Here is a 23282-nt window from a genome sequence, read left to right as displayed (position 1 = left end):
GTGGCTCAAAGTCATTTAAAAAGATGAGCAAATATAATCATTTTTCTAAAAATAAATCATCCTCTGAAGCCCCCACTGAGATTCAAACTCAGACCTCTCTCCTCTGTGAAGGAAAGTATTCTATCTTGAAATACAAGGGCATGTAAGAGGAAAGTCAGCTATTTTAAATTTATCAACAAATAGATTTAAACAATATTTATATGGTATTAAAATATGCAAATATTAATGTAATATGACCAGAATTGGAGGTTCAAATCTTTGTAACTTTATTGTTCAAAGCAAAGAATTAAAGTTAAAATTGATGTACATGTAAGCATGTTGTTAATACTAAATTGAGTTTTTTTATGACTCCTTCGCTTCTGTATAGTATGAAATACATATCTCGTGTAACATAATTTCATGTAAACTCTGGACTTTAATGACGACAAGTTGGATGTATGGTTTCCTGTATTGTGTTTTAGGTCAGAATGGTTAACATTTTATACTTGACAAAGATTTGAACCTCCAATTCTGATCATCCGTCTCTTTCTCAAAATTTATTAAAAACCACACTATTTTTTTTAAAACTTGTGTATCAAATGCTAACCATTCTTACCTAAAACATGATTAAGGAAACCGAAATATTGACACAGCGAGTTATTTTATTCTTATGGAAGATTAAATTATGCATGACAAAAATACAATCGGAAATATTTTTTACAATCTCTTGATGCTTTAAAAATATTTTACTGTTAAATAAAATAACACGTCTGACTTGTCGTCATTAAAATCCAGAGTTTGAATGAAATTACGTTACACGAGATACGCATTTCATACCATATAAGAGCAAAGGAGATATTAAGAACTTAATTTAGTATAAGCGACACGCTTACCTAAATTTAAACTTTAATCCAATTCTTAAAACAATAAAGTTGCAAGATACAGTAACATGCACGCACTTCCATTTTGTGTGTTTTTTTTTCGTTCCATTTTGTCAAAATTTATTTACAACCACACTCATTCTTAATAACATTTGTATCAAATGCTTACCATAACAAAGCCGTAATCCTGTCGCTGTAAGTTATTTTATTCCTATGAAAATTTAAATTATGCATGACAAACACAAAATCCAAAATAATTTTGGAATATTTCTATGCTTTAAAAAATATTTAACTGCACGGCCGACTTGTAGTCATTAAACCCAGAGTTTAAATGAAAATACGCCACACGAGATATATATGTATTTCATATCAAGTCATGTGTGCTGAATTAATGTTACTCAGCTTTACATATTCTACCATTTATTAATTAAACAGAACCTTGTCAAGTTGACGATGCTTATAATTTGAGAAGTTAATGATTTATAATCATCGAGGGGGGTATTCCAGACGTAAAACATTGCATCATTACATGGAAAACAGCTGCACAACTGTATGCGAAAGGTAAAACAGTATATTCTATCGAGAACTAACTTGCAATTTGCATAGCAACGTCCGAAATGTGCAAACTCCGACATCTATTTCGATATTTATAAATTCAAGATATAACGTTAACTGAACTGTTATACAGAAATCAAACTATAAAACTTGTGTTTTGATAAAAAAAATAAGCAAAGCAAACCAAAAAAAATTACCCTTTTAACGGCAAAACGATTAATTTATCCAATATTCAACACATGTATTTCCATTCAAATTATGCCCTTGAACTTTAACGGTTGATTGTCGTTTCGTGCCAATACCAGTTCGTGCCACTAATATTTGTGTTGTTTATTTTTAAAGGTAAGTTTCGTGAGAAATAAATGTGTTTGAAAACTTTCTCGCATGGTAATGGTATATAAAATTCAACTCATCGGACAAATTCAAGAACACAATGACACTTACCAAGTTTTCTGAACAACCGTACACAGCGCAAAATGCGGGAGCCGCGTGATGTCTATTTCCATATCCACGGGTGTGTTTATGTCAAATGCTAGTGTTTTTCAATAGATCGTATACTTATCTAAAAAACGGCGAAGTAGCGTTCACTTTAATTATTTTGATGATGTTATTTTGTAAATACTTTCTCGCGTTCTTTTCGAACGTTCATTGGCAGCCATATTGAATGTTGGTTGTATACTTCCGAAATTATGTGTTTTAATGACTCTCAAAAATGTTTTTAGTGCAGAAATTGTATTTTTAAGTATCAATTTCTCGGATTTATTTTATATATTTTGTTAACTTATTTGCGTTTAAATTTGATTGTTTGTTGTTTACTTGCGAACTATTTTTCATGTGTACGCTAGTGGATATGTAATCAGGTTACCATATTTACATTAATGAAATTTAACTGTTGTTTGTTTTTGTTTGTTTTGTTAATATTTTCTAAACGGGTTCAGCTATGTATGTTAAACGCAATATGAATTTATTTATTAATTTGGGAATAAAATCGCAATATGTATTAATTAAAATCAAATTTGAAGTGTCTATCGCGTGAATTGTCTCCTTGGGTTGAATTGTGTTTGGGTTGCTATTAACGCTATTAACGCTTCCGGCGAGAACTCATTTTATAGCGATTGCGCAATAAAAAACACCACTTTTTCGTAATTTTATCAAAAACTGGACTTTTCCCAGATATGACGAATACGCCATCGTGTAGATCGAGTTCTGGTCCATATACATGTCAAATTTCAGCAAAAGTTACAGACCAGTTTTCAAGACTCCCAAATCGCTGCTATACGCTGGAGCTTAACGAATTTTAGCCCCCTTTATCATTCGTTCGATTGAACGTCATCAATGATGACGTCCAATACAGCACTCATTCCATATTTACAATATATCAGAAATTAACTTTAATAATTTATTGACATTATTTGATTTTCGTGACTTTTCTGTACTTCTCCGTTTAATCCTTTTGATCGGAGACACTTTTGGAACAGAAATTTCATCAACTGACATATAGCCATCAGTACTACTGTTTACTTCTTTTGAGGAAATTGAGACATCAGAATTGTCATTAGTACTATATGTTTGATTCACTTCTCCTAATCTTAATCGTTTATGCATTTCCATTAAAGGAATATTATCCTCATTATCTGAATGTTCCCTTTCATGACGATATCTTTTTTCTAATTCTGCCAAAGGAACAAAGGATCGTCTGACTCAGAAACAGTACTTGTACAGGAACCCTCACTATCACTCGCTGCCGGAGGAACCACGTACGTAGATTTTCTCATTACTCTTTCATTGTTCTGGTCAGTGACATTCCAATCAATGTTGGCTAATCTTAAAACCTCAGCATGAACCTTAACTGTATCACCTGTTAATTGATTTTTAATGATGTATGATACGGGACCTGTTCTTTCAATGATTCTGTAATAAGGTTTCCATTTTAAGTGTAATTTTCCTATCCTTCTTGAATTTTTATAATATACAGGATCTCCTATCTCAAATTCAATTTGCTGTGTTCCTTCATTTGCATATTTTGCTTGTCTCTGTTTTGATTGCTTTAGATTATTCTTTAACCAATTTAAACCCAAAATTAAATCAATATTATTAAAATTTCTGACAACATAAAAAGTTTGAATCATTTCTGATTTCCCAACGCAGATTTTAATACTGACGAGCCCATCAATCATCAACGGACAACCGTTTGCTGATTGTAAACTAACCACCTTCTTTTGTAATTGTGGCTTTAATATTGACATATTTTTCTGGGAAAATACCTGCCCAGAAGACACAACTATTCCTCCGTGAAAGCAATTCATGTATAACACTACACAACCAATTTTTCAACATGTAGGAAATGTACACTTTAAACAAGCAAACGTATTTCAATAGGGTGTACTATGTTATACCAACTGTTTGCAGAAGGAACATGTATTCGCCCTCAAACGTCAAGCAAACAACGTTAATCACAATTAAAATCCATTTTGACATTGAAGTCATACAAAATTTTCGTTTTAAGGCGGTTGCCCAAGCCTTCATCAAATGAATGTTAAGTGTGTTGTTCAAAGTATTTTACTGTTATGTATGGACACATTTTAACTTGCATTCATTTAAATACTAGTAGATGTTTAGCAAGGATTTTCTGTATATGAAAAATTTCTAGATACGCTTCAATGGGCGCAAGAAAACACATTCTGAATTAATTATACTACAATTTTCTTTTAAATTTTATTACAAAGTATTTAAGAGTGCGTCTTTTTTCCTTTGTTTATTTAAACAATTGTTGATTTCTGCAAATAGATGATGTAAAAGTACCCTGCTATGCACATAAATTGTATACATGCTTCGTATTATTTGTTTGCGCAGGGTAAATGCACGATTTGCAATACAATGGTACGTTATGTTTAATGTTTATTTTGACGACAGAGAACTCGCGTTAGTGATTATATAAGGCTTCCCTTTAAGTTAATGAGAGCATACATCTAAGTATTAATTTTTAACGCCGATTGTCTTTCTTAATAATATTTGTTGTTTATTTTACTTAATCAACATGAGCATATTGAATTTTGGAATGCTAATATAACACGGATAATTTGAAAATATTTTTTTCAGTGGCAAGCCCAGCGATCCACGTTTGAAAAGCGTGTACTCATCTGATAACGGCGTCGTGTTTGAACACCGAGATGCCGCCGTCAGTAACCATAAGAATTAGATAACACTCTATGAAATTATATGATAACCATTCTCATAGATACTTTTTATATATAATCGTCAATTAAACATTTACTGCCAAGGAGCATCGATTATTAACCCTGTACGTGTGTGTGTTAAAAATGATGCCTGCTGAATGACTATGATATATATTGTTATCATAAAATGGTGTTTGCTTTTTGCCAATTGCCTGTAACTCTGAGGTAATGCTGGTTGGAATTTGAAATAGATTGCCAAAATATTCACCAGCATATGATGTCAATTTACCAACGCTCGAACGTTAAATGTATTTTTCTTTTTTTTTTTTTTTGGTTATTTACTCATTCGTTTATTCAAATAAAATGGCAATAAAATGACCTTTTACATGTTATGTTGACAGATTTGGGCTGAGTATTGCACACCCATGCATCGCATCAATTTGATGAAGAACACGTCGGCTAAGAATCATGCATATGGGAAGAGGTTCAAGAAAACGTTTGACGAAATAATGTCTAAGACCTCAATAAAGCAACAATTTGCAGATATTGATGTGTCATTGATCTACTATGATGGTAAGTTATTACAAAATAATTTTATTAAGTACAATATAACAATGACATGCAGATGTTCAAAGACTCTGTAAATGTATTGCATTGTTTAAGAAATGTGTCACAGGTTTACTTCTTTTAACTAAGTGTTTTAAAGTTATGTTGTTTTTGGCATTTTAAAATGATAGTGGTGGTTGTTTACAGGTTTTAAATACGGACATGCACTTATTTGATTGGTAGTTAAACATGTACTTTCTTTGGTTAAAAAGCTCGCATTCGCGATAATTATATGCTCTTATGCTATATAGTGAAATTGATTATCTGTTTCAAGCAAAACATGATTTATGACTCACACTAATACTTTTAACTTTCATTGTTTCTCGATACCAGGACGTTTCAAATTCTCCATTATTTTTAGGTTTCTCGTTGTTATTATTTTATTCTGCTTATAATAAGTATTTAATTTACAGGATTTATTTGCATAAAATATTAAAAATGCATGCCATTTATTTATGAAATGAGCTAAGTTTTGACTAATATATAATATGCCCTCAATAATTAAATTCTTAAAGTACTGTACACATCAAGTTAAGATCCCGTAAAAATGTCACACATTATAATACCATATTATTCTTAAACAAAATTTCCTATTAAAAAATATTTTAGTTACATATTATACATACATATATGTTGTTTAGAAGGTGCAAATAAAAACATTCGTTATCTTTATTTTTACCTGTTAATGCTTCAACAACAATGCAAACATTGTGAGCATGTTTTTGTCTTTTGCAGACAGACCCTTTTATGAGATTTGGACGGACGACACTTACGATTTAGTACCATAGGTCTTTCCTGCACTCATTTTCCCCTAGCAAGGAGGCTATAGGAAACCAACGGGACACTGGTCTTTTAAAAAATGCTGAATAAATGACATATGTTTGTCGTGTGATATGTTTGTTAATGTGTTTTTTATTTATTTTTCCAAATTATCATCAAGTGTATACAAATCTATAATTTGTGTATGCGATAAAATTCAAACTTATAATTAACCGAGTTCATGTCAATACATGTTCTTGTTGTTAATTCATATGGGTAACTATGCATGGTCGACCATAGGTTGTAACACACCTACCTTTGTTAATATATAAGTGTTTTATCTATGTAGAAGTGTTTTCTGATTAATTTATAAACCTAGTGTCATCCATTATGTTTATTATTACTATGTTTTAACTCTGTGTTGATAACAATAACCAGTTCATTCGTATTCTGATTATTGACGATATATGCTTATTAAAAACTTTTGTATGTGCGTTATAGTGCTAGGGTTTACACAATTCATTTTTTTTATGTCCTTTCTTTTTTAGAGTAGTTCTTTAAGGCTAACAATGGGAATCGGCCTTTTATGATATGTACGTAGAAAGACTAATTTTACTGTTTTTTGTGTGTATAATAGTCTCCTGTAAAACTGATTAAGATTGACCGTTACAAGTTTTTATATTCTCTTCATTGAATATTTGTATTATATATGTGGTACAACACATGTATTGGATTGGTCTTGAATAACCTAATAAACCCGATTATTATTTAAATGCTATCTGCTTCTGTGTTAAATTATATTCATTTAGATAGCAATGCATGCTTTTTTGTCTTTAATTAATATGATTGATATAACCATTGGTCTTTAAGTTCATATGCAATTTTAGCTCTGCAGCTATGAATATAATGTTTATTTTAGTTTCATATTGCGTAAGTTCGTCTCTCTATATATGTGCTATTATTGTTTAGTTTAATTAGTATGGGTTTATGTTGTTCAGATTGTTATTTCATTTTCCTTACTGTATCATCAACATAACATCAATGATTGTTATTAATTTGAAATTAATTGTATTATTTCAAAATTTAAGAAGTCATGAATTAAGATTTTCACATACTACGAGACAATAGTCTCGAATTTAGCGTGAACATAACCTGTTTTACCTGTTGTTACTGTTGAGCAAAAGCTATGGGATTATACGAACATAGCTCAATGCATGTTGGTTCATTGACATTTTGACATGTGTCACGTCCCCATCATAACTGTGCTGAAAAATATATGTTACAAACTTTGCAATTGAATGTGATGACATAATTTCATGGAATTTTGAATTTAAATTTCTATTAAGAGTAAGAGTTATTAACATATCTTGCATGTATCAAAACATGGCAGCTGCAGCCACATGCGACATACATAGACAATCTGTACGAGCATAAATTCCAATGTTTTGAAAGCGCATCTCATGATTTGCCAAAAACACAATTTGAGAACATACGCTTAATCTTTTCGGAAACACCCACAAGGAACAACGCCGAGAGAGATCATATTGGGTTACAAAAGGAAACTTGCGAGTCAGAAATAATCAGTTCTGTAAACAATATCAAAAAGTGACACGAATTTGTTCGAACGTGGTCAGCTAGGGTTATTAAAGCCATTCCGGTGAAAGAAAATGTCAAAAGTACACTAAATAATATTAGTTGCGAATATTAGTTATTATTAACTATCAATTTTGAGGTTCACTTGAGTCCTATTCGAAATGCCAATATTTTTGTAATCGAAAGAAATAGGATCTGTTTTAATTAATGTGGCCATAATGATTATGAGCCAATATATTGCGCGTATAATTTTATTAATAAACTGTACCAGGTAATATGGGTCCAATCATTTTAAATTAAAAGGATAATATTCAATCCGAGTTTGGAATATTTTCGTAAAATGAAAATTTAAAGCACATTTGAAAACACGACTTGTATCTACCAGCTACAATACTATCCGAAATGCGTTTGTGTTGATTTCAACACATGCGCGAGCATGAAACATAATGCAAACTTAATTATCAAATTTGGGCAAAGAAGGGAATATTTTATAGTATGTTCGATCAAAATAGTGTCCGTATTAAGTTTGCGCTTATCTACTAGCAAATGAATAGTTGTTTTAACGTATAATACAGTGGGTATTTAATGCGGAAGAATTAAATCGATGTCTAAGAACTTTTTTCAATTGAGTTTTATCGTCTGTTAATCTAACAATATCATTTCATAGCAGTTTTATCTAACCTTTTGACATATTTTACGAGTAAAAGGTGGAACTTAATTGTTTACACATTTAGAGTAGCAACTAGACTGACATCTACTGCAACTTACACACACCAACACTCATGTACAAGCGAAGAAATGTACACACAATACAATGTTATAAGTGAAGATGAATCATTTTACAAGTCAATTGAATCATAGACTTATGCGGTGCCGTGTATTTGAATAATTATTAAACATCAGCATACCTTGTATTTATATTGAAAAATACATTATATAGAGAAAAAATAGAGTCCAAGAGTATATTTTACACACATATTTACAAGCAAAACCGACACACATGCAATTGATCAATAAATATTAAGTTGCTTTCATTAAACTAAATTAAACATGAGGCTACACATTGTATATTTACCCAGTTTTGACACTCCGTGCATAACTTTATAATAAGAAAAAACAAACAAGAGAACACAATTATTTTAAACTTTTCAAAAGTTAGTACATTGTTAAAATTGTAATCAGAATTAGGAACTTCATCTTCTAATATTTTTCAGAATTTGAAAATACAATCGAAGCTTAGATAGGGTAAAATATTGAAATTTCAAAATTTAAATAACATATGATATTATTATAAAAATTATGTATTTATGTCTAGTGTACATTATTGTGCAAGGCGTATACATGTCATATATAGGTATTTCTGATTTAATTTAAGAATACACCACATAACATGCTTATGTGATTGACTATATATCTATAAGCATTATTCTTTTTTTGTTTTTACTTAACACGTCCTACCATTATTGTTGTCAATATTGCATACCATGTCACTAATTATGATTACTGCATGTATGTTTGTATTTTGGGCCGGAGGCCGTTTAGTACAAATAAACCTATTGTCATTGTCATTGTCATTGTTGAATATGTTTTTTTTTCTGCAACTGTATATGCTTTTTTTTTAATTTAAGCGTTTTTTTAATGTTTCATTTTTGTTTCTTTCGTACAGGTTTATCTTATTATGTTCCAACTAATTTTTCTAAATATTAATACTGCCATCATATTGTCTCTGAAGTATTTCAAGCATTCAACAGGAACGTTGATGGTACAAAAACACTTACATGTACAGTATAGTCCCTTGAAAGGGTTGAGTAAATAACCTTAACTTAATTGACGTTGCAAAGATATAAAGCTGTTGACTGTGGTCAAGAGAGTGCAGATGGTACTGTATCATTTGAAAAATGGATTGAAATATCCATTGCCTTTATCCCTCCATGCTGGTTCTTAGTCGGTTCCCCATTTATGTTTGGAAAGTCGTCGAAAGCTGGATTTATTAACAAAGTTCATAATAAATTCATTGAATCCAATGAAAAATCGGAAGTAACTGCTCGTGGACCAGTTAATGGATATGCAAAACAAATAACAGGGCTTAAACGGCACGGGAATCGCCTTGTTAAAACACGATTTCTCCCGTTCAAGCCCTCCTTTAGCCAAGTTTCTGCAACCCGCCAGAGGGCATTATAGATAGAGTTTATGCACTAATATTTAATGGTTTTCTTAGAATGTAATTCTCATAATCATCGTCATATCCATCACCATCACCATCACCATCATCATCATCATCATCATCATCATCATCATCATCATCATCATCATCATCATCATCATCATCATCATCATCATCATCATCATCATCATCATCATCATCATCATCATCATCATCATCATCATAATCATCATCGTCATCATCATCATCATCATCATCATCATCATCATCATCATCATCATCATCATCATCACCACCACCACCACCACCACCACCACCACCACCATCATCATCATCATCATCATCATCATCATCATCATCATCATCATCATCATCATCATCATCAGCATCATCATCATCGTCATCAAAAACAACTTAAACATCACGAATTCATAATATCTGTTCAACGATTGTAATTATCTCGAAAATGTTTTTCAAAGAACTGGGTACGCCGAGATAAAAGAACACATATTTGACTTTAAATGTGACTTCTAAAGTGATGCACATTTTTTGTTAATTTGACAAAGTCACCTTGTTCTATTACCTCACATGGCCCTGTTTCAAAGTCGGCCGATATACGATTAGGACAAATGCTCTGACCATGTTTCATGAAGATTAAGCTATACATGTGACTACTAGAGAGTGCACAATTTTTCATTTTTGACATATAAAGAAACCTGCCCCGCTCACTGGAGGTCAATTTTTTCATCTATCCGGAACCATTTTCAAACTTAGCTGGTATACCATAAAAATAGTTTTTCTGACACATGTTCAAGAACATTCGGCTATAAATATAACTTCACTAGTGCTAAGAAGCTTTTTATTTTAGGTGACCTTGTGACATTTTCGTGCAGCATTTACCCTGTTTTGAACTTGAAAGTGACAAATATTTTGACCAAAATTCATAAAGATTGGGCACTTCATGGGCCTCTAGAGTGTTTACAAGGTAGATGTTACGAAAACTTTGTTGTTTTGGGCTTTGCGAACTATGCAGATCTCTCATGCATGTGCAGTAGGCGTATATAATAACTTGGAAACGCTATTTTGCAATGTATCGATAGATCATTCACTCGATTTTCACATATGCTGCACCTCAAAATAATCCATATACACCAAAGGAATGCTGTTATGGAATCGAACTATTGAAAGAAAAGGCACCCTGAAGAGAATCTGATTTTATTCGACGTTCTGTTTTTGATAAGTGGTGATCTATGTGTGAGGACGAGTGATCCCGATTAAATTATTTAACAAGATAACCTGTACTATATTTTTAACGACACTGATTACAGAATAATGTCGTTTTTTGTATGCCTAGTTCCTATAGAGACGATGAACATTACTCCATTTGATACTAGAGAAATATTGCACCACACGTGTCCACATGTTGCATGATGATATAGCGGTATATATTGAAATATATCATGAATCGCTTATAGTAGTATTAGTATTCTAGGCGTCTATTTCATGCAAGAACCGACTTTGACGTCGATCATTTTGTTGCCTCAGATTACTTCCCTATTGTTTGCAATTTGACATTTAGGTTGGTCGCAAGAGTAGACGAAGAGCAGCAAATACGAATACGTCAACTAATTTGACAATTACAAGTGGCGATAATCTCCAAACGAGAATTTGTTTAACATTTTCCAAACAGTAGTCAACACATTCCTGAGATAGCTTCATTAAAAACGATGTAAGTTATAATAAGTTCGTGTCATAGTGTCAAAGCGCTGATATCTGCATACAACTGTATATCCTCCGCTAAAAGGTTCATATAAAAATCGCCAACTCGAGAAACCAGAATGGTGAGATAATGATTCTCATAAAAAAACACATATAAAGACGGTGTCGTCTTACCAATTATTATGCTAGCAAAGAATGTATTAGAGTACAAATACCTTAACATAAATCATAACGTGCAAAATGCCTTTCACTGCGAATTCCATAGCGTAATGCAAATATGGGAAAATGTACTAACGCAAAAGCATTTCGCAAAGCTCAAAGATGATTCTAATGAAATATCTGCAGACGACTGGCGAGATTATTTTAAAATTGATTTTTCAGACATCTCGCCGGAGACAGGAAATGCAAACAAATGTAACTTCTTGGCAGAATATTTAGTGCAAATGAAATGTATCAACATATAACGCGTGAGCAAAGAAATAACTGGCATGCTAATTATTTGGTCTGAATAAGCATAAATATATGAATCACAGGAAGGATTCCGACCTAGCTGTAGGAAATACGACACTATTCTTTACCGTATTAGAATAGTGCATAAATATCTCGGTTAAATGTATTGACCTTATAATGTTTATCTTTTTCTTATTAACAAATGAAGGTATTGGCGGTAGCATGCACCAAAAGTGCAAGTTCATGTCTATCCATAACGCTCATGTGTAGAACTACTAAATAACCGCTAAATTGGCTTCTTATCAGCTACATAGTTAATTGAATACGTGCGTTTTTGTAGAAAAAACACAAATATTTTTAAAAACGTAAAATCAAATAATTAAAGAAAGTGACAGAATGTCTGTATTAATATACAGTCGTGGTATGTGGCTCAGTTAATGTTAAACATACACACTGCTAGTAATGTTAATTTCTCAAACCTCTTTTAACAAAGCAGAATATATATTTGTCGTCCTCTGACTTGTATTGTCTTGTTTCAATTGAGAACATCTCTACGTAGATAAAATAAACTTGCAGCAGTTAATTGCAGACGTTAATGGATCTGCAGAGTTCGAATATATGTGCATAGAGGTATTATTTGCTTCACTGTCGGTAGGCGTATTCATTATATTATCTTACGAATGAAAACAGTTGTATCTTAACATATGATCATGTATTAGGAGTTCTACAATACCTCCTTGCTTTGTTACAATGAATATATAAAATGTCTCTTTGTGAAGCACGCCAATAGCCAAACAAAAGCGTTGTTATGATCTGCCTTTCATCATCCATGTTTACAAACATTGAAGAAAATTATTTCAAAGTCATAATATGATCTTTATAAAATGTCATTTACCCGTTTAGTGTTCGAAACCTCATGGACATCTTGCTTAAAATAAATGATGACATGGTGGATTAGTGTTTTATATAAAGCTTAACGTTTTGATAATAATGTGTGGTAACATTCAAAGCTCTATACCGAACAAGCTCAAACTGCGCGTGCAATAGATGCCTAATGCAACTGAAGCTTTGTTTTTATTTCTATATTATAATTGTATTCAATTTATGTATTACAAATTGCACCACCAATGCACACACGTGTGAATATATTATTTGAATATCAAGTTTATTATACATTTGATTTTATAAATGACCAGACAAACTATATGAAAGCAAATGCAATTGTGTACACATATATATTTTTCAGAAAACAATGGCAAACGAAGTGTATTGGTATTTAAAGACTGAAATCCAAGTTTTCAATTATAATATAACAGTTGGCATCTAACCAATGTTTGTATGTTTTATTTTATGTAATAGTACACTTTTTTTAACAATATCATTTTAATATCAACAATCTACACCCATGGCAACGTATTTTCCATGGTCGAGTATGTAACTAGCACTTCATAATATAAATGTTAAATGTTAAATTCGTTTTATTTGATTTAACGCCTATATTTATACACAAGTGCATATTCAGTGGCGTTTTATAACATATTAAAAAACATCATAAACACGTACAGAGTATAAAATAACAATCAATTTACAAATAAAAAACCCACAATAATGAAGCATTTGACAGATAAACATATAAAACAACGTGATTATGATAAAGATATATAAATCATTCGATGAATAAACAAAAATATAAAATAGTAAACTATTTTAAATGAATACTAAACAAAATAAAATTCATATTTGACTAAAACACGCGACAAATAAAAGTATGTTTATTAGATAGTGAACATAATCATGTATGCGTACTATGAGTATGTAATGCGGAGGTTACGGAAACATTGAGTTAAAATCACTAAAATAATATGTTTTAAGATTCTTTTTAAATATGCTAATATTGTCAGATTGTCGAATATACGGTGGTAAAACGTTCCACAACTTTGTACCAATGGTAGAGAAACTTCAGTCACAAAATGTTTGTTGAACGGGACTACATGACACCCATCCAGTCTGTCAGCGTACCTCATGCAAGTGCAAATCAAATAACGCCTGTTTGGAACTGTCGTATTTCCTCCGTTGTAGGACCATCTTTGCACACATATTTTGAATGTGTAACTTTGTAAGTTCATGATCTGCAATACCATATAGAATAGCGTTGCAGTAGTCCATATGCGAAATGACAATTGAAAGAACTAAGATTTCAGCAGCTTGCTTGGTAAGATATTGACGAATGCGTTTAATGCGAACAAAGTTAATCATGGCGGTTTAACATTTGCATGTAACGTGTTCATTAAAATTGAGTGATTCATCCAAGAATGCACCTAAGTATCTAATACAAGGAACTTTATTTACCGTGTCACCAGCAATATCTATGGTTTGTGTTGCACATTTGTTAAATTGTTTTCCGCTTCCAAACATTATAAAATCGGTTTTAAACGTATTCATTTATCTGTTTTTTTCATCCAGTCATTAATCACTATTACCGAGTGTTCGACTTCTCGGATCGCATCAGCTTCATTGTAACTAGAAGGGCGAAAACATTTGCTAGCGATGTGATCGTCTGCGAAGCCATATAAAGCTATGGACGGGGGGATAACATCGAACAGTGTACCGGCGGAAGCGAGATACATCATTGGGCCAAGGCGACTTCCTTGAGGAACACTACAATCTAGAGCGCAGCATGACGACCGCGTACTGTTGATAATCACTATTCAGCCACGCGGTCTTAATTACGAGCCCACCCAGTCAAGGGCTGTACCTGAAACACCATATTGGCAACGCAGGGCCTCCATAAGTACATCGTGGTCCACAGTATTGAACGCGGCACTCAGGTCGATGGCTATAAGGGCCGTCACTTCATGTCGTTCCATTCCTGCTAAAATGTCATTTACGACCCGCAATGATGCCGATTCACATGAGTGATTCGGGCAATACGCAGACTGATATTTTGGAAGTAGTCCGAACTCATTACTGTGCTCATTAAGTCTTTTCAATACCGCTTTCTCTATAAGCTTTGAAATAAATGACATATTACTAACTGGTCTATAATTTGACAACATAAGCTCGAGACCTGACTTCTTTTATAAAGGCCGCATAATCGCTTCTTTGTTCTTTTCCGGAAAGGCACCTTCTGACAAAAACAGGTTGATGAGTTTTGTTAGTACGGGTAAAAGTGCCGTGGTATATGTTTTCAATAACTTTGTGGGCAAAACAGCAATCTCAGATGATGTGGTATTAAGCTCACTTATTAATTTTTTAACTTCATCTTCGGTCATATCTTTGAAGCTAATAAGCGGAGGAACATCCCGTGTGGTTGGTGTGAATTGTTCAAAATCACGTAAAGAGTCGCGAATGACTTTAATTTTATTTATGAAATAATCTGCGAACTGGTTTGCAAGATTTTTTCATCGGATACCTCTGAAGGTAATGGATTTTCAGGCTTTGTTCCACATAGCTCTGAAACTAAACTATACAGTTTTTTCGAGTCACCTTAAGCCATTTGATGATCACGGTATTGATAAAATAATGAAATAATATATATCTAATAAAACACTTTTACTAATAACATGTTATTTAAAAAGCTAATATATTTAAATGTGAACTGTGAGTTTATAACATAATTGCGCTACGACACAAATGCCCAACTGTGAGCGAGTTGTTCTGTACTGATAGTTGTTGTTTTGGTCCCGAGTCATTTTCCGGCAATAATAGTTATTTGGTGATTCAGTTTCAAAGAATTTAAAAGTACTAAAAATCACTTTTCAAAAGTCTTGTGCAATTAGCCATTTTTCCAGGTCTTTTAATCAGTATCTGCCACTAAGGGTAAGGATTATTTTTAATTCAAAATTACAATTTTACTTTTACGGCGCTATACTTAAGTTATAACGACCACCACAAAAACAATGCAAACCAAAAAATTGGCAAACTTAAGTTTGTTTTTTTTCTTTAAGATTGCCTCTTTGAGATAAGCATGCAATTAAAGTCTTATTATTAATGTAATAACGGAATATTTTTGTTCAATAAAGTTTTTTTCACTGAAGTTTAAAGTTGTTAATTGCACCATCGGCAAAACGCCTTTGATCATTTACAGACAAGTGAACAAAATATAGCCAAATCGCATTATACAAATACATATGCAATCATGTTTGTAAACACGAACTACACTGAACCATATTGAAACATCGTGTAAAACGTGTGTGACTTGAAGACAACTAATAGTGAAAAGAAAGTAGATAGACAATATATTAGGGTTACATACAACATTGATTTAAGAGGCAGCAAATGCTTGTATTTTTTTCTCTTGGGGTTTTATGGCATTAGTAAGGAATCTGGCAGTAATTTGTGATTTTGACTAATTTTATAACTAAGAGCACGCTGCTTTCATATAAATAGATCAAATAGAGCAAATAGTCCTAGTTCACCTAAACAGCGGCATTTGAAGTCTGTGAGCGTACACATATAGTAGTTTTACAGAATTTAAAATTGAGTTTATCGACTTCATCAATGTTATAAAGTCCCCATAATTCAGATGCATATCAAATAATCAAACAAAAAGGACTTAAATGGCGAATTTTTTGTTCTACTATTAAGCTTCACTAAAAATAGACCGCAAATGAGTTTAAGCTTTTCAGGTTTTTCGTTATTTGCCTATATTCGTGGGCTCAGCGTAAAATGGTTGTAACTCCATTTTTGGAAATTTTACAGGAGAGACAAAAAACTGCCCAATTAAAAAAAAAATTATTGCTGGATTTTATTAAAAAAGCATATATTGGTTAGTTCCAAGCAGTGTTAAAAGACTAATTTCCAATCTGTAAAATAATTATGTAAAGAGATATTTGAACATGTTCAAGTTGCAACCATTTTCCACCAGAAATTTCGGAAAATTTCATTTATTATTTTTATGCAATAGGGAAGTAACTCAAGTTACAACTGTTTTCCATTTTTAAATTTGGCAGATTTTAATATTTATTTGTGTGTTAAATGGAAGTATCTCATCATATACTCTTTATTCTTCATCATTAGTAAAAGAAAGCAAACCTTATTAGTTACCATAAACTTTCAACAATCATAAAACACTTTTTTGAACAAATACAATCATTTTAGTATGGTGTATAAAATGTTTTCATAATTATTCCACACATTAATGATATACGTTTTTTATAATATAATTTGTTGTTTACTTTAATAAATTAAATTAAATGAGATCTTTAAACGATTTTTTTAATCATCTAAAACTATTCTAGAGATCTACATGATCAGCTAAGATTCAAACTTTGAGGTATTAATTTTATCCTTTATTATACATTACCGAAAAACATTGTGATTTTATACTGCAGTTTTGATAAATGCAACTAAAGAAGCGAAAAATAATATTTCCAGTATTAAAAGATTTTTACTCCAGCCAACTTAATTAATTAATTAACTTATTTCCTGTCGTTCATGTACATCATTTTTCTATAATGCTTATAAATAATACTATAATTAATTATAAAGAATATAATTATTTTTTCACGGTTCATTCACTTGATTTTTGAATGAATAAAAAAGAATTTAACACTATGTTGAACATAGGTAAATTAATAAAATTAACAATAAAGAAAGTTCTAAAACAAGTTAATTTTGTTTCAAAAAGGTAGAATTGAGATTTGGAAAATAGAATTGAGACTTCTAAGTATTTACTTGTATTCAAACATATTTTACCATCACAATAATTCCCTTGTTACTTTGTTCAATTTGGTCTGCAGTTATTTAACATAAAAGAATTAATAGCTAAAGATTTGATACCATAAACGCTTTAACTGGGTATAACAGCAAAAGTAAGATCATTCATCTACATGACTTGTCAGACTGTTACAATTATACAACTATGTGGCATGTCAGACTGTGACAATGGTACCGGTATGTATTATGTTAGACTGTGACAATGGTACCAATATTAAGCATGGCAGACTGTGACAATTATATCAGTACATAGCATGTGAGACTAAGACAATGGTACCAGTACATAGCATCTGAGACTGTGACAATGGTACTGGTACGAAGCATCTGAGACTGTGACAAGGGTACCACTATATAGCTTGTCAGACTGTGAAAATTATATAGTAGGTAGCATCATTGCTGCATGTGAGACTGTAACAAAAGTACCACTATGTAGCGTGTCAAACTGTTACAATTATACCAGTACATAGTATGCTAGACTGTGCCAATGTAACCAGTATGTAGCATGTCAGACTGTAACAATGGTACCTTTACGTAGCATCTGCGACTGTGACAATGGTACCAGTATGTGGCATGTCAGACTGTGACAATAGTACCAGTACATAGCATGTCAGACTGTGACAATGGTACCAGTATTTATTATGTTAGACTGTGACATTGGTACAAATATGTAGCATGTCAGACTGTGACAATTTAACCAGTACGTAGCATGTGAGACTGAGACAATGGTACCAGTACGTAGCATCTGAGACTGTGACAATGGTACCACTATGTAGCTTGTCAGACTGTGAGATTATAACAGTGGGTAGCATTTGAGACTGTGACAATGGTACCACTCTTAAGCTTGTCAGACTGTGAGATTATAACAGTGAGTAGCATTTGAGACTGTGAAAATAGTAACACTACGTAGCGTGTCAGACTGTTACAATTATTCTAGTACATTGCATGATAGACTGTGACAATGATATCAGTATGTAGCATGTCAGACTGTTACAATGGTACCAGTATGAATCATATGCAACTGTGACAATGGTACCAGTATCTAGCATGTCGGACTATGACAATGGTACCACTACGTAGCTTGTCAGACTGTTACAATTATACCAGTATATGACATGCTAAACTGTGACAATAGTACCAGTATGTAGCATGTGAGACTGTTACAATGGTACCAGAACGTAGCATCTGCGACTGTGACAAAAGTACCAGTACGTAGCATGTCAGACTTTGACAATGGTACCAGTATGTAGCTTGTCATACTGTGACAATTATATCCGTATGTTGCTTGTGAGACTGTGACAAATTGGTACCAGTATGTAGCAAGTCAGACTGTTATAATTATACCAGTATGGAGCATGTGCGGCTGTGGCAATCATACCACTACGTAGCTTGTCAGACTGTGAAAATTATACCAGTGGCTAGCATGTGAGACTGTGACAATGGTATCACTTCGTAGCTTGTCAGACTGTTACAATAATACCAGTACATAGGCTTTAAGCATGCTTGACTGTGACAATGTAACCAGTGTGTAACATGTCAGACTGTTACAAGGGTACCAGTTCGTAGCATCTGCAACTGTGACAATGGTACCGGTATGTAGCATGTCAGACTGTGACAATGGTACCAGTATGTAGCAAGTCAGACTGTTATAATTATACCAGTATGGAGCATGTGCGACTGTGGCAATAGTACCACTACGAAGCTTGTCTGACTGTGAAAATTATACCAGTGGCTAGCATGTGAGACTGTGACAATTGTATCACTACGTAGCTTGTCAGACTGTTACAATTATACCAGTACATGGCATGCTAGACTGTGACAATAGTACCAGTATGTAGCATGTGAGACTGTTACAGTGGTACCAGAACGTAGCATCTGCGACTGTGACAATGGTACCAGTGCGTAGTATGTCAGACTGTGACAATGGTACCAGTAAGAAGCTTGTCATACTGTGACAATAAAACCGGTATGTAGCATGTGAGACTGTGACAATGGTGCCATGCAGTGTGTAGCATCTGAGACCGTGACAATGGTACCAGTACGTAGCATGTCAGACTGTTACAATAATACCTGTACGCAGCATGTCAGATGGGGACAATGGTACCAGTATATAGAATGTCAGACTAAGACGATTGTACCAGTAAATAGCATGTCAGACTGAGACAATAATACCAGTACGTAGCAAATTTAGACTGAGACAATGGTACCAGTGTGTAGCATGTCAGACTGAGACAATTATAATAATGATGCTCAAAAGGTAGGAAAAAGATCAATCACACTTTGTTCTAGTTTCTGTCTTATCATTTTTCTTATATCACAATTATATTTGAATGGTTTGTATTTGAATTCAGAAAGAGGATTAAAGTTCATTATTTTTTAAATTAAAATAAGCTGTAAAGATAAACTTGTTTTGACTTTAACTCTGTTAAATTGTAATAATTACAATACAAATATTAAATGATTTAAGAAAGATGTAAAGATAATTTTGTACGTTCTTGATAATTAAACAAAAAATAAAACAACCTTAAGAATGTCCAGGCCCACATGGCAAGCAAATCAAACAGTGATGTCATAATTATGATGTCATAAACTAAAGATATAAAGATCAGTTACTTCCCTTCCAACATTGTACACTTTGTAATTTTTTGTGCTCAAAGGTTGTAACTTGAGATACAACTGTTTTGCATAACAAAAATTATCCAAAATTAAATACATCCATAAGCTAAATACATGTTTTCATGGGTAAATTTTCAGAATATAATCTTAATATCTATTTAGGATGTGTAAAGTAAAAAAAAAACTTGAAACATGAAAAAATATGATTTTTGGTAAAAATGTGAGTTACAACCGTTTTGCGCTAAGCCCACGTATTGCTCTTGATATGTTACCAGTGTAATGTAGGTTAAGGCCCTATTTTTGAAAATAGGAACAATAGCACCATTACACAATGTTTCACGATAAAAACATTCATCTTGTATGTTATTGGTAATTTTAACTAAATACGGGTCAATACACTTATTACAGTCAAAAATAGTTTTTTAGAAAAGTTGTTATCCCGTCTTTTTTTTCCATTTTCCCATGGGAATTTTTCGTTTAATTTAGGATTTTTCGTTTTTTTTTCTGATGGGATTTTTTTATTCTGTTTGCATGGGATTTTCCATAAAAATTATACGTTTGTTTATGCAAAATTATCGATTGTCAGCATTGTTAAGGTATTTGTTCTGATTTTCATTCAATTCTCTTTAACAGAAAAATAATGCTATGCGTACAGGGGACAAAAATAGGAAAACAACTTCAATGGAAAGACAAAACAATCATAAGGGCAAATGAAAAAATTCCCGTGGGAAAGGCTATATCGATCAAACACATTATAATTAAAAAGATGACTTATGTCCATCACTAAATTATAACATAGAAGCAATTATCGCAATGTGTATCCATCCGGAAAACATGCATTGTTATTGCAAACATTTGTTTAGATAGAGAATAATAGGTTGATGACGTGTATGGAGAATGGTTATCTGGCAAGTCGAAGGAAACTATCGGGTGAGCCGAAGGCGAACCCGATAAGATCCTCCGAAGAGCCAGATAACCATTCTTCATTCAAGTCACCAACCTATTATTCTATTTATCCTTTCACACATTTTCTTTTTATATTATGCTTTTTTTACCGTTCATATACATTGTAAAAGAGTTTAACTGAAAAGTTTCGCTGGAATAATGACGTCATGTCGTAAGAAAATGACGTCATTTCACGGTAAAACAGAGATATTAGGTTACCTGGTCATCTAGCCTAATATCTTTTGGGATATTAGGTTACCTGGTTATCGGGCTGATTAAAAGGCATGTGACAGGATAATATACAATATGTGGCAAAAAAACAACATATTACTTCCTGAAAATACAACACAAACATTTAATCCAACGAGCATGTGATGGTAGAACACACTAATAGTCAAGTTCGTCATCAGGTCTATTGTAGAATATGTTACGATTAATAGTTCCAACGCTATCAGTGTATGTAAGCATCAAGTCAATTCAGCTCGTAGTAAAGCTTTATATTTTTTACAGAAGTAATATGCTTACTGTAAACAACCGTGTTTACCGCGCAACAAACTCGCAAACATTAAGTAAAGTATATGACCAACTGTCATCCTAAACTGAATATTAAACTGTACACATAATGTGTTTATTGATTTTTTGTTAAGTAACGATTGAGTACACGATATGTGCGATAGACGCGTATGTATAAATGCATGTTTATGTTTTGTTTTAAACCTTACAGTTTGGCCATTGACACTAGCATTTACACAGATATTTGACAATATAGGTTTTAGCACATGATGCTTGTTTTCTTGCCTGCGATTTCCGATAGCGACGTTACTAAAATTATGAATATGACATAGAATAACATGCGACGTTGTGGAGAACACAAGTTATGAATGTGCTTGTAATTCACGTGTTGGCAGCTGGTCTACATACTTTATACTAAAATGTTTTACCATTATGCTCATCACAAAACGAACACATAATTATAACTTTAATGGAATACGAATGTTTCTGTAAATATACTTTACTAATCAGAGAGCGGTCTGTTAAACTATTTACCACCAGCTAGATAACCCTTTCAACAAGCGTAACATTGTGTATTAAACAATATATATATATATATATATATATATATATATATATATATATATATATATATATATATATATATATCACACACACACGCACAAGCACACCCGCAAGCACGAACGCAATAGCACATGCACGCGCTCACACACTCACGGTGACATATGCTACACATATTTATTTCTTATGATATTGTATTGCTCGTATGATATTTAAAACAAATGTTATCAACATCACGTTTCAGTCAGCTTCAGGTAAACACTGATGGAAGGCTTTCTGAACTAGAGATGAAATATGTGAATCTACCTGCTCATGTTAATTGGAAACACACCAGGACACTTTCCGACAACAATATTAATGCATCCTCAATATAACAAAATAGGTTTGACCAAGAAATGGACTGTGTTAACTTGACACTTTCAAGTTTATAAACGATCAGCTTTAAACAAACACCGTGCAACAGATGTTCAGATATATAATTTCAAAATAAATAAACAATGTACACACATGTTCGTGTGAGTGTGTGAGCGTCATTATTAGAGATACAGACAGTAAACATACGCTTACAATTGCAAATTTAAAACTTGTTAATTAACGTTGACGGTTTTATTTAAAATCTAATTATCAGTTACAATACTAGTGTTGTTTATTGTATTATTTAATGCAGACTTGATCTGTGTTTTGTTTCGCGTTTAGTAAAATAACCAACTGCTACTTGAGAAGCACATGAATATCCACAAATGCACACAACGACGCGTGAACTGGAATTTCTTTGTCGAGTTAAAAACTATGTTATGAGCATAATGCCAATATGTATATACCAATATCTTGAGCTATTTAAAATAGTTTCATGTTCATGAAGTGTGAGTGTTATGTAATCTACGTAGAAAAAAAACCTGTAAAGGACGCCATTTATAAATTCCATAGTAAACTGACAGTCGCAAATGAATGAATAAAATGATCTAAAAATATGTTGTAAAAGAACAAACCTTTAGCGTGCAGTGTAAATACTTCAGACGTTGAACCGATTGTATTCGACACGTTCACTCG

The 23282-nt window shown here is 32.6% G+C and overlaps 2 protein-coding genes and 1 long non-coding RNA gene across 42 annotated transcripts in view; 2 read left to right on the top strand and 1 right to left on the bottom strand.

Annotated features, from left to right (window-relative positions):
* LOC127834861 (uncharacterized) overlaps positions 1-23282 on the top strand; it is a 296874-nt gene that overhangs the window by 107892 nt on the left and 165700 nt on the right. The window lies entirely within an intron of this gene.
* Positions 1-23282, bottom strand: part of LOC127834857 (uncharacterized) — a 231979-nt gene that overhangs the window by 69037 nt on the left and 139660 nt on the right. The window lies entirely within an intron of this gene.
* On the top strand, positions 4402-9056 carry LOC127834871 (uncharacterized). The gene is made up of 3 exons (XR_008028261.1): positions 4402-4593; positions 4993-5164; positions 5933-9056. It is a non-coding gene; the product is annotated as an uncharacterized LOC127834871 (long non-coding RNA).

Source organism: Dreissena polymorpha, chromosome 6 (assembly GCF_020536995.1).
Source record: "Dreissena polymorpha isolate Duluth1 chromosome 6, UMN_Dpol_1.0, whole genome shotgun sequence".
NCBI lineage: Eukaryota > Metazoa > Mollusca > Bivalvia > Myida > Dreissenidae > Dreissena > Dreissena polymorpha.
The sequence above is the reverse complement of the archived record's forward strand: the minus strand, read 5'-3'. Positions and strand labels throughout refer to the sequence as shown.